The 13,979-nt window shown below is 41.4% G+C and overlaps 1 protein-coding gene across 11 annotated transcripts in view; it reads right to left on the reverse strand.

Moving 5' to 3' along the window:
- Window positions 1-13,979, reverse strand: part of PAM (peptidylglycine alpha-amidating monooxygenase) — a 272,458-nt gene that overhangs the window by 166,187 nt on the left and 92,292 nt on the right. The window lies entirely within an intron of this gene.

Here is a 13,979-nt window from a genome sequence, read left to right on the forward strand (position 1 = left end):
AAGATGCCAAGTAGCATGTGAAAAGATAAATACATACTTAGAACCAGCAACGTATCAGGAAAAAAAATACAAGAAAAGCATGTTATAGTTTATATACCTATGTACACACACAGTTTTGCAATCTGATAAACATGCTAGCAGAAAAGAACCATAACAAGCATTAAGGGTTATAAATAATCTTTTTTTTTTATATTGAAGAATATCTGCAGCTATTGAAAATTTAGAAAATCAAAATGCTTCATATTACAACATTTTTAACACACAGCAGAATGGTACCCTGTTCATTCAATATATTATTGAAATATGAAATAATATCCACTTTCATTAAATTTTTTTTTATGTACTGCATGTATCAACTAGCTGGGAAATGGACAAAGGGTTTAATGAAAAGTTACTTTAGGAACATTAATAGGTGTGTGATAACAAAATGTAATGCACGCAGATAAACCAGGCTTGTATAAATTAAATAAATATTTGGATATTTTGTATGTTAGTACAATATTGGCCAATATTATTCACTACTTGTTTTAATAACTTTAGGTGATGAGGTTCTTATCTTTTTTTTTATTTAACTAATTTTTTAACAAAATTAGGACCTGTCATAATGAAATAACTGGCAATAATGCGGCTGCTTGCTAGGTTGTTTTCTCCCACCAACACTCTGGGGTGGGAGGGAGGTGTTCTATAACGAATTTTTCACTCCTAGAAGGCAAACATCCCATCTTAAATACAGTACAAAGGTTTTTAAAGTAGGATTCGCAGCATTCAATAAAACAAATGTGAAAGAATAAACTATTCATCAGTCACAAGATACTAGTTAAGAAGACTCATAAAACAAAGTACAGAACTAAAGACCAAAATAAAGAATTTAAATGCCAAACAAGAATTCTGAAATTAAACATCCAATTTAAATCACTGTTAAATGGTTTCCATGCCAATGTGATCCAGATAACATGAAGTGAATAGATATCTAAATGAAACAAGAGTGCTCAAATGGACACTAAAAGCCACTCTGGCAACTTGCCAGTTGCTTGATGGTTACACCTGATTTGCATTCAATTTTTTATACAAACTATCAAAATACAGAATCTTTTCATTTCGTGACAAGGTAATGTGCATCACCCATGGCTTTCTACTTATGAAGAGGGGGACAAAAATTTATGCACATTAGCAGCGATGCACACACTTTTTTTTTTTTTAAAGCTAAAATAACATTTCCTACCCTCAATTTTGTGATGCAAGCAATCTTCGATGGTAAACCGAAGGGATGCAAAAGTAAAACATAGGGACCTCTAGTACTAAAATTAGCAACATCCATCAAAACAAGACATGTGAGAGTCATGCCTCAGACAAAGATTAAACCCATCAAGAGAATGCGGAGAATGCCATAAATTGAAATTTGAAGTGTACGGTTATACATTAATAACTGCAAAGCATCTCCACAGTCCAGCTGACTGAGAATTCTAGTATGATATTTAAATCGGACATTCTTTAAAAAGCATTTGTGCTTATGTGCTTCAACTTAAATTCAAAGTTTAGTAAAAAATCTTTTATGAAAAACAATTATAGCATTTTGTCCTCTTCAAAGTGAGGCTATAATCCACCCCCCAACAAAAAACACCCCCGCAACAAAATTTAAAAACCCCCATGATTTCCCAGCAAGTTGTTATTGAAGCTTTTATGTGCTGCCATAATATGACACACTATATTTTAAACAGAATTTCTTCAAATGCGCTACATTTTCTTTGTATCATTAATTGCAAAAGTCAGAGGCGAAAAACACCTAAGGAAAGATTTAGATACCCATACCTCCATAACTACCCAGTATGCGAATATTTGGCTCCCTACTAGAAAGAAAAAAAAAACCCCAGGTACAACATGCAGAGCAAGAAAACCAGTTTGTCCCAGACTTAGTAGGTGGTATCAAATTTGATAAATATTGGTATAAATGTTATGATTTTTCTTTAAATACAAGAATGAACAACCTCAATCTTTAAAAAAAGTTATTAGTTATTAAATAAATCTTTTCCCCTATAAAATCACCTTTTCAGATAATAATTCTGGAATTTGTTTTAATTGACAAAGAGAAAAAATCTCTTAAGGATTGACATTCACTTTCAAGAGCTGAATACCCCACTGGTCCAAGATAAGAACCCTGAAAGACACAGAGAGAAGTATGGAATAAGTTCCAGTTGAGACTAAATTGCCCTGCTATTGTTACCTGTTTACTGTGGAATAAGAGTAGGTGACTACCATATCACTTGTTCTACAGTAAATCCCTACCCACCCATTAAGTCCCTGATTGTTTGTCCATATCTATACAGAATTTCAGAGTGTTAGAAATTATTCCCCCAAAATCAGATAATCTAAAATCTGACAAACTATTTTCAGTAACAAGTATCTCTGGAAGATTGTTATCTTTAAAAACAAACCAACCAACCAACTTGCTATCTAAGACTGTTTGAAGCAATCCTGGTGAGCAAATTCTAGGTGAAGATTTAACTAAACTCTTCTGATAAATGTATTCAGCAACAGTGCCTCCCACACCTGAAGCACTCAGTACCTTCAAACATACAGTTTTCCTATACGCGGTAGGTTTCAATGTTCATTGCAAATATGTTTAATTCTTCAATTCGTGCAAACAACTAGATTAGATTTACATTAAGGGAAGCATGCCTTAAAAGCATGAGACTTCACCACTTTCAGAGGAATGTTAGGTTAACAAGAGCCATATAAAAAATAAATCTAGAAGTAAATAAAAAATCTAAACAATTAAATCTTAAAGATGACCTCAGAGTAAATTTGAATCCAACATATGCATCTCCTACTTAAGCAACCAAAGCCAAACAAAAGGTGCACTAAGTATATACAGCCTTGAACTATATAAGGGGCAAACATCAGGGGCTAGGAGAACATCTATTCACTAGAAACACCCCAGGAGAAGACTAGGAATAATGGTCATAAACTGATAGAAGATTGCTTCAGATTACCAGGGGTGGGCAAAATACAGCCCATGGGGTGGATCTGGCCCACCAGCCCATTCTATCTGACCAACAGGGCCCCTAAAAATTTTAGAACATTAATTTTTATCTGCTCCTCACTGCCTGTCAAAGATGACAGGCAGCCAGTGACAGCAGGACCTAGTGGCTGAGCAGCAAGGGAAGCCCGGTTCCACCCCATCCCCAGCCCCCACCACCCTCCCTCTCCCCTCTCCCACCCGCAGCCCCAAACCAGAAACCTCTGCGGCTTTCTGGCCTTGCGACCCTGGAGTGGCTCCCCCGCTCCATCCAAGTGAAAAGTAAGGCAAGAGGTGGGGGAACTGCTGTGGCTGGGAGCCCTGTGGTGTTTCCTGGGCCAGGCTGGAAGCGGGGGGGGGGGGGGGGGGGGGGGGGGACATGTGGCAAGGGTGAAAAACTAGTCATGAGCTAGGAGATTCTTACAGATCAGGTTAAAGCAAAAACCAAGAAGCTATAATTTTACAAGGATAATAATACTGCATATGGACTGAGGGAACACAAATACAGGAATGTACCAGTGAAATGAACAACGGTACTACAGAAGGAAATTGTCAGCCACAAACAGAAATCTATAGATGGGTTACAGATTTGTGTGGGTCCCAATTTGGCCTCTAAAACCATGGTACAAAATGATGAAACAAAATTCATCATTATTGACCATCTGTTTGACTAAGACAAGACATGCAGACAGTCAAAACTTGAGTGGATTCTCATTTTTTACTTTTTTAATCTCTCCATCAAACACTTGTCTGTGCTTTAGGTTTTTGTTTCAACCTAGTCTGCAAGCATTTCCTACTACGTCCTGGTGTCTAGTTTGGGGTGGGAATGGGGGGGGGGGGGAGGGGGGGCAGGGGACTTTTACATTTAAAAAGAAATTGTTATAAAAACAAAAAGGTGGACATGTGAAAGAGAGGAGAGACTTCTATAATAAAAAATTAAAAAGTAAAAGTCTCTCCTCTCTTTCACACATTCATTTTTGTTTTCATAATAAAAATGTTAAAGTAGTAAAACAAAAAGATGAACATGTGAAAGGGTGTGCCTCTACAGGGTCTGAGCAAGAAACATTTATCAGCAACAAAACACACACATCACCAGAGACTGAAAGCCCCTCACTCTCAATGTCCTTCATGGGGTTACACATTTAGGGCTAGCTGTCTGTCTTCCACCTTGGAAGGAGAGTTGAGAATGTTTGCATGTCTCCACAATACAATTTTTTTGCAAAGCTCAATATTTTCCACTTGACAGAACTCTTTTTAAATTGAGCTTTTTAATACTATATGAACAAGCAGCCCTTGCACCATGCTCCAATTTAAAGTTGATAAATTTTGTAGCGATAAAAGGTCCAGCCTTTTCCTGGCATATGGCTTCAGTAAACAACAAAGTTTGGATCAAATTTTTCTCCAAAAGGTTTGTTTACGATCCCTGTCTCAAAATTATTCAACCCTCACCTAGAAAGCTACTCCCAATGCTAAGTGCAGCAAAGAACCAAAAGTAGGACAACAACTGAAGACATGGTGCAAGTAAATATAAACGTATTAAGAATTACATGAGGACACAGGTGTAGATGCCAGGACACCATCTGTATGACCTGACAAAGTAAGTAAGATATAACTTGCCACATGTGAGCAAAGAAAAGATTGGGAGATCATGTAGACATTCACCCCTCCTACTTAGGGAAAAGTAGGGAAGCAAAACCCAAGAGGAAAATCTGGGTACCTAGTAGGACCCCACCTCACCTTTCATTTTAGATATAAGAAAGAGTGATCTGATTTTGGGAGGCCTTCAAGCTTGGGGCCCAATACAACTGTACCCCCATTTCTCCATTCTCATAGATACTGCATGGAAGGAGTAAGGGGAACACCAGCAAACCAAGGCAGCCAAGACTAAGAGAAGCAAACTTGTTCATTTTGCATTTTCACAAGCAAAATTTGTGAAAGGAAGTCAGAATGTCATCTGGCTCAGACATACCAAGCTTATTGCCACTTACGTTGAAATAAGGCATGTTAGGGGAGCCAAACTGAAATGTGTTAGGGGATAAGAAAACCAGGATTTGGTGTTTGAATTCAGGATCTCCGTCAATTCTAGGCTATAATGTTTAAACAGATTGAGCAGGTTACTGTTGCCAAATTCTTAGAGAAGTTCCTTAAGAAGGAAGCTCTTGAAGGAGGGATCTAGATGCAATGGACAGTAACGATGACAAGCACCTCAGAACCATTTTTATTTTATTGAGACTAATGGAGCATTTACCCAGAACATGAAGTTGTGGGAAGGAAACAGTTTGATTCAAGCACACAAGGTTCTTTGGGTAAATCTGGTATCTTTTATTAGACCAGCTCAAACAGTTAGAAAAATTCTTCTTTGCAAGCTTTAGGGTATAAACACTCTTTGTCAGCCTGAGGAAACATCAAGCAGCATTCATTTCCTTTTTCAGTGTTTTTAGGATTCTCAAGATGGTGCTACAACCCATGGGGGATAGACCCATAGGTGCATTTAGGATTAGACATACAGCTTGGGCAACAGAAAACCTGATTAACATTAAAATATAGGAAAGCAACTCAAGGAAGAGAGGAGGGTCAAAACAAAACTCCAAAAATGCATGGTTATATCCTATGAAAGATGTAAAAAGCTTGCTTAGGTTTGTGGAAGAAATGAGCCTGAACTAGTAGCCTTACATACAGATACAGGACCATATCTTTGCATGACTTATCAGGCCAGGGTGGACATTTGGGAGGAAGCAGCTTCTGATGCTAACATGTGCCTTTCTGGTCACCAACCACCACAGTCAGAAAGTTTGGGACCCATCAGTCAGAAGGAGAGAGTATCACACACACACATTCGCTCCAAGGGTGATCCAAAGGCAGAATTTCAGTCTCCTTGCTCTCTTTAAAGTTCTGCTTTTTCCCTTTGGTTCCCAATTTTCTCTTTGGAAGGGGAGAGTAAAGAAAGTCATCCCTAGCACAAGCATCCTTGCATCACTGCTCTAACCCTGCCATGGTCCCCCACGCTGCAATGCTCCACGACTCAGTGTCACTTGATCCAAGGGAACACTGTGGAGACCTGGAGTAACTAGGCTGAAGAAGCACTGCTTTGGTTGCCATGGCAGTAGGAATGAAGTACTCTTTATTTGTCATGGGAAAAGGATCCTCATTTCACCGCACTGCCTATATAGATGCAGCTCCTGTGTGAGACCAGAACTCCCTTAAAGTCTCTTACGTTTGTATCAGCACTGCCCTCTCCCAGTGTTTAATCTGGCCTGTGACCTAACATCTACCTCTTGCCCTCACAGCCCTTCTAGGGCAGCTCCCCAGGGTCTGTGTCTCTGCTGTGCACTTGGTCAACAGGAAGAGGCCACCCGAGTTTTGTCTACATCAGCATTTATGGGCAGCCTGGACCTTCAGTGGTGCTGAGACCAGTCCAGCAGCACTGAGCTCTACCCTGCGTGGCTCTGCCCTGAGCGCCCAGTCTGTCATGCTAGGCTGGCCTGACCATCCACATGAGCATGTCCTGTCATCACGGTCCATCACCAGGTCTCAAACCCGCAGGCTCCAAGTGTGGCCACAGGCCCTGATGCCTCATTCCGTGCAGGTGGCTGTTCACTGCGCCCCCTTCCCCCCGCCACAGAGGGAGACCAACTCAAATAAACAGATGTCGTTGGCCACTGTAACAGGGGTGCCACACCTCACCCTGCCCCGCGCCTGCCTGGGGGACCCCCAGCCAGCGCTGGCCTCTCCATGCCTGCAGTTTTCCAGACTCCTTCCACAGCCTGTGCTCAGCCCATGTGCCAAGGAGGGGGTGGGAGCCAGGAAGCAGCCTTGTTGTTGGTACCATCCAGCCACAGGGGGCACCTGCTCCCTGCCTGGTACCTGCCCAACATCCAAAAGGACTTGCTCCCTGCCCCATGCCAGGCCACGCTCCCATCCTCAAGATGGTGAATTGGCCCCTGTGGCAGCAGCAGCACCAGCTCAGCACTGCCTGGCTTCCAACCTCCTCTGCTAGCCTGCAAGGGGAAACCCAATTTCCCCACTTTAAAGAGGAAAACCTGCATTTTTTCCCCTTTAAAGGGGAAAATATGCACTTTTCTATAGTAAGCAGAAAACCCGGATCCCTGCTTATCACTTGTATATGGCACCTGCCTGGGTAGGTGTCCATGTGTCTGTATTTCCTAAACATGGCATTAGCCTCCTTACGTCATAGTTCTTCACATTCTTTTAGGATCAGGAAGTGGGAGCAGTGGGGAGTTTTGCCTGTGGATCAAGGCAGTTTGCTACACAACATATATCTCTATCCTTCCGATGAGTCAGGAGGGAACTCCAGAGGCTCACATTAACTTTGCCATTTGCGATTACAAAAAGGAATATCACAATGATGCTCAATGTTTGAAATTGTAGACCCATAAGCCAGGTCAGCAGGTGAATTGCAACAAAGCTTCAAAGCCAAAGACATTTGGTTGCAATGGTATGATATAAAGGTCACAATGCAGGATCAGGTCATATAATTTTTTTAGAAACCTTTAACTGTTGAGCCAGTCAACTGTTGCATCATGGTGAAAAAGATCCCGAAGCATGCATTGAGTTATTTTAAGCATGAGAATACAGATGTATGTGGAATTGATTCAGTGGTTATAGCCACAAAAAGACTGGCTTAGAGATGCTTCAAAGATAAGCTTGGTGGGAAGCCTTTGATAACACAAATTGAGGATGCTCCTCATGATTGGTATCCAGTGCACACACAAAGTTAAGGGAGCCAACTCTCAGTGACAAATGAGACCAAGTATGTCACTGGATGACCTTGTACCTGTAAGATAGAGAAGACCTGAAGTCTTTGAAGACTAATGTTCACCTTCAGCCTGAGTGGTCTTTACAACTTCTACCTCCCTAACATGGGGAGGACAGAAGTGAGAAGGAAGAAACAGTCAAACGTAGACCAAAGAGGTTCTCACCCAAGCAGCTTGGCTGTATGGCCCAAGCCCTTTCAACCAGTTAAACACCTGGTAGGAGAGTAGGTATCCCTCCCCAGTGCTTCAAGGAAAAATAAATTAATAAATAAAAGGGCAGCAGCCTTCTGTTCAATATATCTCCCTTGCGGATGTCACTCCATGCCTACTTCTCCTCAAACATAAAAGTTTACGGTACCAATGATAGACTGCCATTAAGTATATTTACTGGCCTTCAGATGTCTCTCCTTTTTAAGTATCCTCACAGAGACCACTGCACCAACACACACACACACTTCTACTTCATAACATATAATATATAAATAAAACACATACACTGATTTATATATATATATATAAGAATTTATATATGAAATGTCAACATGTGTGCATTTCTCCCCAGGAGATAACACCCCTGTTGCAGTATATATAATCAATTCACTGTAAATTGTAAACCTCCATTCTACAGTCCTCAGGAGAACTTCAAGCTGCACAGGAAAGCATTTAACAGTTCTTGATAATGTAGTAAATTCCTTAGATAGCTCCAGGTATCCTGTTGTCCTGTTCTAAAGCTACTCCATTTTCCCAGCAGGAAAAAAGCAAGAAGTGCTCCATTTAACAAAGGGTAGTCAGCAAGATCTCTTAGGAGAATTTAAATGTTCAGGTATTTACATTTTTGGAGGAGAACAAAATTTACCAAATTAGCTGCAGAAGCATAGCTCAGTTGTATTTTCTATTCTTTGTTTTATTGGATCTTTCCAGACAAAGTGGAGAAACTGAACAACAGTTATCCATTTTTTGAAAAGACTAAACATATTCTGGGCGGAAAACAAATGTGAAAAAAATAAGCACATGAATGTAGCCCCATTAATCTGATGCAACACAAATGGAGAAAAATCAAAAAGTACCGTATAAAAATTTTTATTGACAAAATTAAGAATTTAAGAAAAGTTTTCAATAATTCCAAGGTAAAAATATTTATGAGTAAAGAAAACATTGTGCGTCCTCTACTCAAAAAAGTATAATACACAGTTTCCCTATGAGTATAAGATTTTTGAAGACAGACAGTGCTTAGGCTTTTCAAATGAAATGGTGTTACTTCATAAATTGATAAATTACCTAATAGCAAACATTATATTTCTAGCTTTGACCTTGATACACATTTTTAAACATATTTCTAAGACACACTATTGTTATGTACATCAGGGGTGTTAAACAATCATGCCCCTGGGCTGGACCTGGACCACAGGGCTTCTCACAGACCAGATCCAGACATGGTGTTGGCAGCAAGGTAAGTAGTGGCACAAGGGTCACATGCTAACATCCCTGCACCCTGGAAATATATCTCCAACAGGGCTCCACAGCTAGGAATTTGGCACCATGCCAAATTATCCTGTCTCCAAATTCCTATCCTTTCTAGGAGCCCAATGGGTCGTATCTTTGATACCCCTAATCTATATAAAGCAACATGTAAAAGCAGAAAACACAAAAACAACTTAGGAGATATAAGAAACAAGATGTAACCTTCTTTTATCCTGTAAGTATTTGGATACAGTATGTAATTTTAGGACCGTGACAACTCCGTTCTCAAGAAATTAATCGTTTTAAGTTCTGAATGAAACTGTCCATTAGTCTCTGTCTCTTTCACTCTAGAAGCAGAAAGGTGAATGACATAGGCAATTTCAGAAAAAAGAATAAACTGACATCTAGTTAATGTGTCTTAACTGCACCTGGATTGTGCAAAACTGGACAGTACTCCTGTCTCCAACTTCTATGATGGATGAAGGTAACTTATCCATTGTCCCCTGGAGGTCTACTAAAAAAGGTACAGGCTTACTAATTGTAGGTCCTTCATTTTCTAAATGCTGAACTTGATATGCCAGATTATGAGCAGAACTGAGCACTCATAACTGAAACATAGGATTAATCATAACTGTGGATGCTCACATCATTGCTATTGGGGTCAGCTTGGCTTGGTGAAACTGGCACAGAGTTAGGGGTTAGGAAGTGCCAAGTTCTAATTCTGTTTCTCACACTAACACATTGTGTGACCTTAAGATTTTTTTCTCAGTTTTTGCATGTTTTTTGCAGTTTCCCCATTTATTAAAAGGGCCTACCTTTTTGAGGGAGTTTTAGAGGTAAGATTGAACCATAGCATAACTAAGGAAGGGCATATGGGGCAGCAGCTCCAGATGCCAATTTAGGAAGGGAGGTGAAGAAAACCAAAATACTGCTGCAGCTGCACTGGCATCACCAGTATGCACTGAGCCCCCACTCTCCATGCATCACTGCTGCCTTAAGGTGCCCAGGTAATCTGTTATGCATCTGACAATATCGTTGAAGCACTCTGGCAATATGATGAAGGTCATAGAAAACCATTTGAGAAAATGAATTCCGTATTCAGTGTTGAATTTGAATGATAGGCAGAAAGTATGAGCCGCATAACACATTAAGTGAAGAGGAAATAGATATTAAATAGCATATAAAGATACTGAAATAGTGTCAGCTATGCTGAGGGTAAACCCATTTCACAGACAACACAGCCAGAGACAAAGATGGACTAGTTTTCAGAAAGCCAGTGGTTGCTCTCTGGAATAAACATATTTAGGCACAATATTACTAGAGAATCGGATTGCATTTCCAATGTGTAAGACCCTCAGAGATTCCCCCTCAACTCCCCACAAACGAAGGTCATCAAGGGTCCCTGAATACATTAACTACGCAGAATTCAACCAAGACAAAGGAAGTACATCCACAATGCCATAAAATAAAGAAGCTTTCTGGCATGTTACCAAAACCGAAATGTACTATACAAACAGGAAATGATGATTTTAAATAATGCAAAACTCAGCAAAATCTGAAAGTTATTTTCTTTTACAGGTCAGGAAAAAAACCTCCCTGACGATTTCAAAACAGTGCTGCAAAAATGTGAGTGCAGTACGGCTCTCCTTTAAGAAAGTATTCAGGCATCTTCCAATTTCCCAAGAATACACTGCATTGCTATCCCCCATATACCAGCTATTTAAATTTTTAAACATATGAAAATAATGTTTACAAATACTATTTTATGCAACTGTGCAAATGAATTGTGCACTAAATGCATCTTAGTACAGGATTTCAAATATTCAGCCTTCAGTACTGCTTATGCTGCATTATATTACCTTCATACTTTTTCATTAAAAGTTTAAACTGCAATCAAAGTAACAATTTATATCCTTGTTCTTTTTGTGCAGGACTGAATCAAAGCTTTCCTCTTGTTAGGTGCTATGCAATATTCTTTAATGGTGATTTAAATTCTTAACTTGCTATATTAATATTAAATCAATTACTTCTCTCCGAACAATTACATATCAGACCAATGAGAAAAGTTATAGTTAACATACACAGCACATATCTGCTTATTTTATTTGTCCCAAAAGAATCTTCTTTCCACACTGGATCCAAGGGAAGGCAACATCAATATCTATAAAACAAATTTGGGTCAACTAAGAAATGTCTCTGACACTTCCACTTAAGTTTTTGCTTCAGCTTTTTAAAAGTAAGAATACACATCTCCCAGCTGACCATACCTATTTTCATTCACACTCTAGATACAGCTTTTAAATATCTCATGCATAATAGAAAAGAGATATTAGAACTGCAGAGACACCACACTAAGAGATCAACCCTTGCTGTTAAATAACCTCTCTGCAAATTCCCACTGTAGAAGCAGCAAGAAAGATGCACTGCAATCTTCCATTCACTTATTACAATTAAACGCAGACAAAAATGTAAACTAAGCCACTGCTCTGAACACAACATCTAGAGAATGCAGTCTCCATAACCTCAACAAGCATGATGGAAGGAAGGGGGTTATTTGGAACTGGCAGGAATAACTGTGGAGGACTGCAGGGGGTCTTGGACAGCCAGTCCTCTTCACATGGTGGCGCAGTGATAAGGAGGGGTGGGGTGCAGGGGTGGAAAGAGGGCTTGCTTGCACTGGAGTGCATGGGGAAGGGTGGAGTAGAGGTACACTACCCTGGGGGTAGTCCCTGATGCCAGCTAGTATGCCTGGTGCATCTGTGCCTGGTGGTGGGGCACTGTCCAGGCACAGCTACATTGGAGCCGGGAGGCAGATCAGGGACCAAATAAACCCTGTTAGGTGCAGAACTCAGACACACCCCACCTCCCTGCAGTGACCAATAGTAGGTGGAGCAGGGGGAGATGCTGCTTGGGAGCCTGTGTGGTAGAAGCAGCCGGGACCAAGTGCAAGCCCCTGGCAGTCTCCCAGCGCATGCAGACTGTTGGGTCTGGACAAGGACTGCCATGCTGGGAGCCCCACACAGCTCTCCTAGAAGTCAGTGGGGAGGTCCAACCATCCCAAACCCTCCCCCAATGCAAAGGGTCCCTTGAGGGGTGAAGGGTCCTGGGCCAGGGGGTTGAGGAAGAGGGAGTTTGCAGCCCTGGAGTGTGCTGTGGCAGCTGGTCTTCGTGCCAGCTTCCCGCAGCCATATACAGGGGTTACAGGTTTCCTGTCTCCTGCCTGCCAACCACAGGGAATCCTAGGAACACCTTTTAAAGGTGCAGACAAGCGGCTGTGACCAGCCCACTGCTGGCAGAGTTGTGGGGTTCCCAAACGGGGGCAATTCCAAAAGTACCACATAAGGTGTCTGCAAGCAGCTGTGACCTGCCCAGAGGAGTGAAGCAGATCAGGAGGTGTGGGGGTATTCCCCACTGTCCCCCAACAAGCAGGGGATCTGGGAGTGCTGCCAGGGGTCTGGTTTCTTGCATGCATTTTTTGAGGGGGCTGCCCACTTTGAGGGGGCCCAATGGTCATGCAGCAATTAGGCAGGGCAAAGGTGAGGGCTTCCCCATGCTGCTCTGCAGGGGCGGGGTGCTATAACTCCTTCTGGGCCCCCCCTATTGCAAAGGGTCCTAGTGGGGGCGGGATCCCAGCCTTTGGGGGAGGGTCTCTTGCAAGCCTGCATTACACCCCCAGGGTAAATGGTCTCTAGGGGCATCTCTGGTAGTTGCCAGAAGTTGGCATTTGAGCTATGGTGGGCAGTCTCTTTTCTGGCTCACCCTGGAAACGCCGAACTGGACAGTGGCTTTTCAGTCCCGGGGAGGGAAAGGGCTGCTGGAATGCGATCTGAACCCCCTCTTGCTTCCCAAAGTTAGGTGTTGGGTAAATAAACAAATGACACTGACAAAAGCAAAGATTTTTATTTTTGTTTTTTATTTTATTACACAAAGGAGATTACTTTGAGGTATACTGATACTGAGCTCCAGAGCTAGTTACACCTGGTAGTAGCAATTAGTAATTACCACTTTGAAAACCCAGTTAAATATACATGCAATAAGGCAAACTAGGTAAGGCTGAGACGCACTAAAACAGTTTGCCTTACATTTAAAACACGTACAACATGGTTTAAAGGCAACTTCCACCATTTAAAAATATTCTGAAGTCAACCACATGTATTCAGTAACAGCTTTAGAATGCTTTAAATAGAAAAAGTCATCCCATGTATAGGCACCCAAAGGTTCTAGAGTAGCCCCTACAGACTGAAGATAGGTTATATAAATACTATCCTTTCAACCAGAGTGCTTAGCTGACCAACTGCTGTTTTTCGCATTAGCAGGGTGGGTTTCTGATCTGCTGAGTTATGTACTCATTGCGTTTTGCATGACTGGGACAGAAATTCTCTCAGCTGGTTAAAGGGAGTCAGATTTTTTTTTCCTCTTACCTGCCAGTAGATCAGGGACCTATCTCGGTGAGTAGGTCACGAGATTAGATTTAAGGTGCTGAAATGCAGCAGATATCCACCGTATCTCAATAAATGGAAACTTGCTACAAACATAAGGGAAGGCATTCTCTAATAAAACTGAGGAATGAGTTTGAGGCTTCCTGTGTCCAGCATAGAAGAAGCCAACTCATTTTCCCTACCTTTCAGCCCAAAATGGAGCAGTGGTATCCCAGCAGCTGACTGAAATCCAGCCCTGGTGAGGTAAGGAGGGGCTAACATTTGCCCTCCTTCAGGTGGATATAACTA

Source organism: Alligator mississippiensis, chromosome 3, assembly GCF_030867095.1.
Source record: "Alligator mississippiensis isolate rAllMis1 chromosome 3, rAllMis1, whole genome shotgun sequence".
Classification (NCBI taxonomy): Eukaryota; Metazoa; Chordata; order Crocodylia; family Alligatoridae; genus Alligator; species Alligator mississippiensis.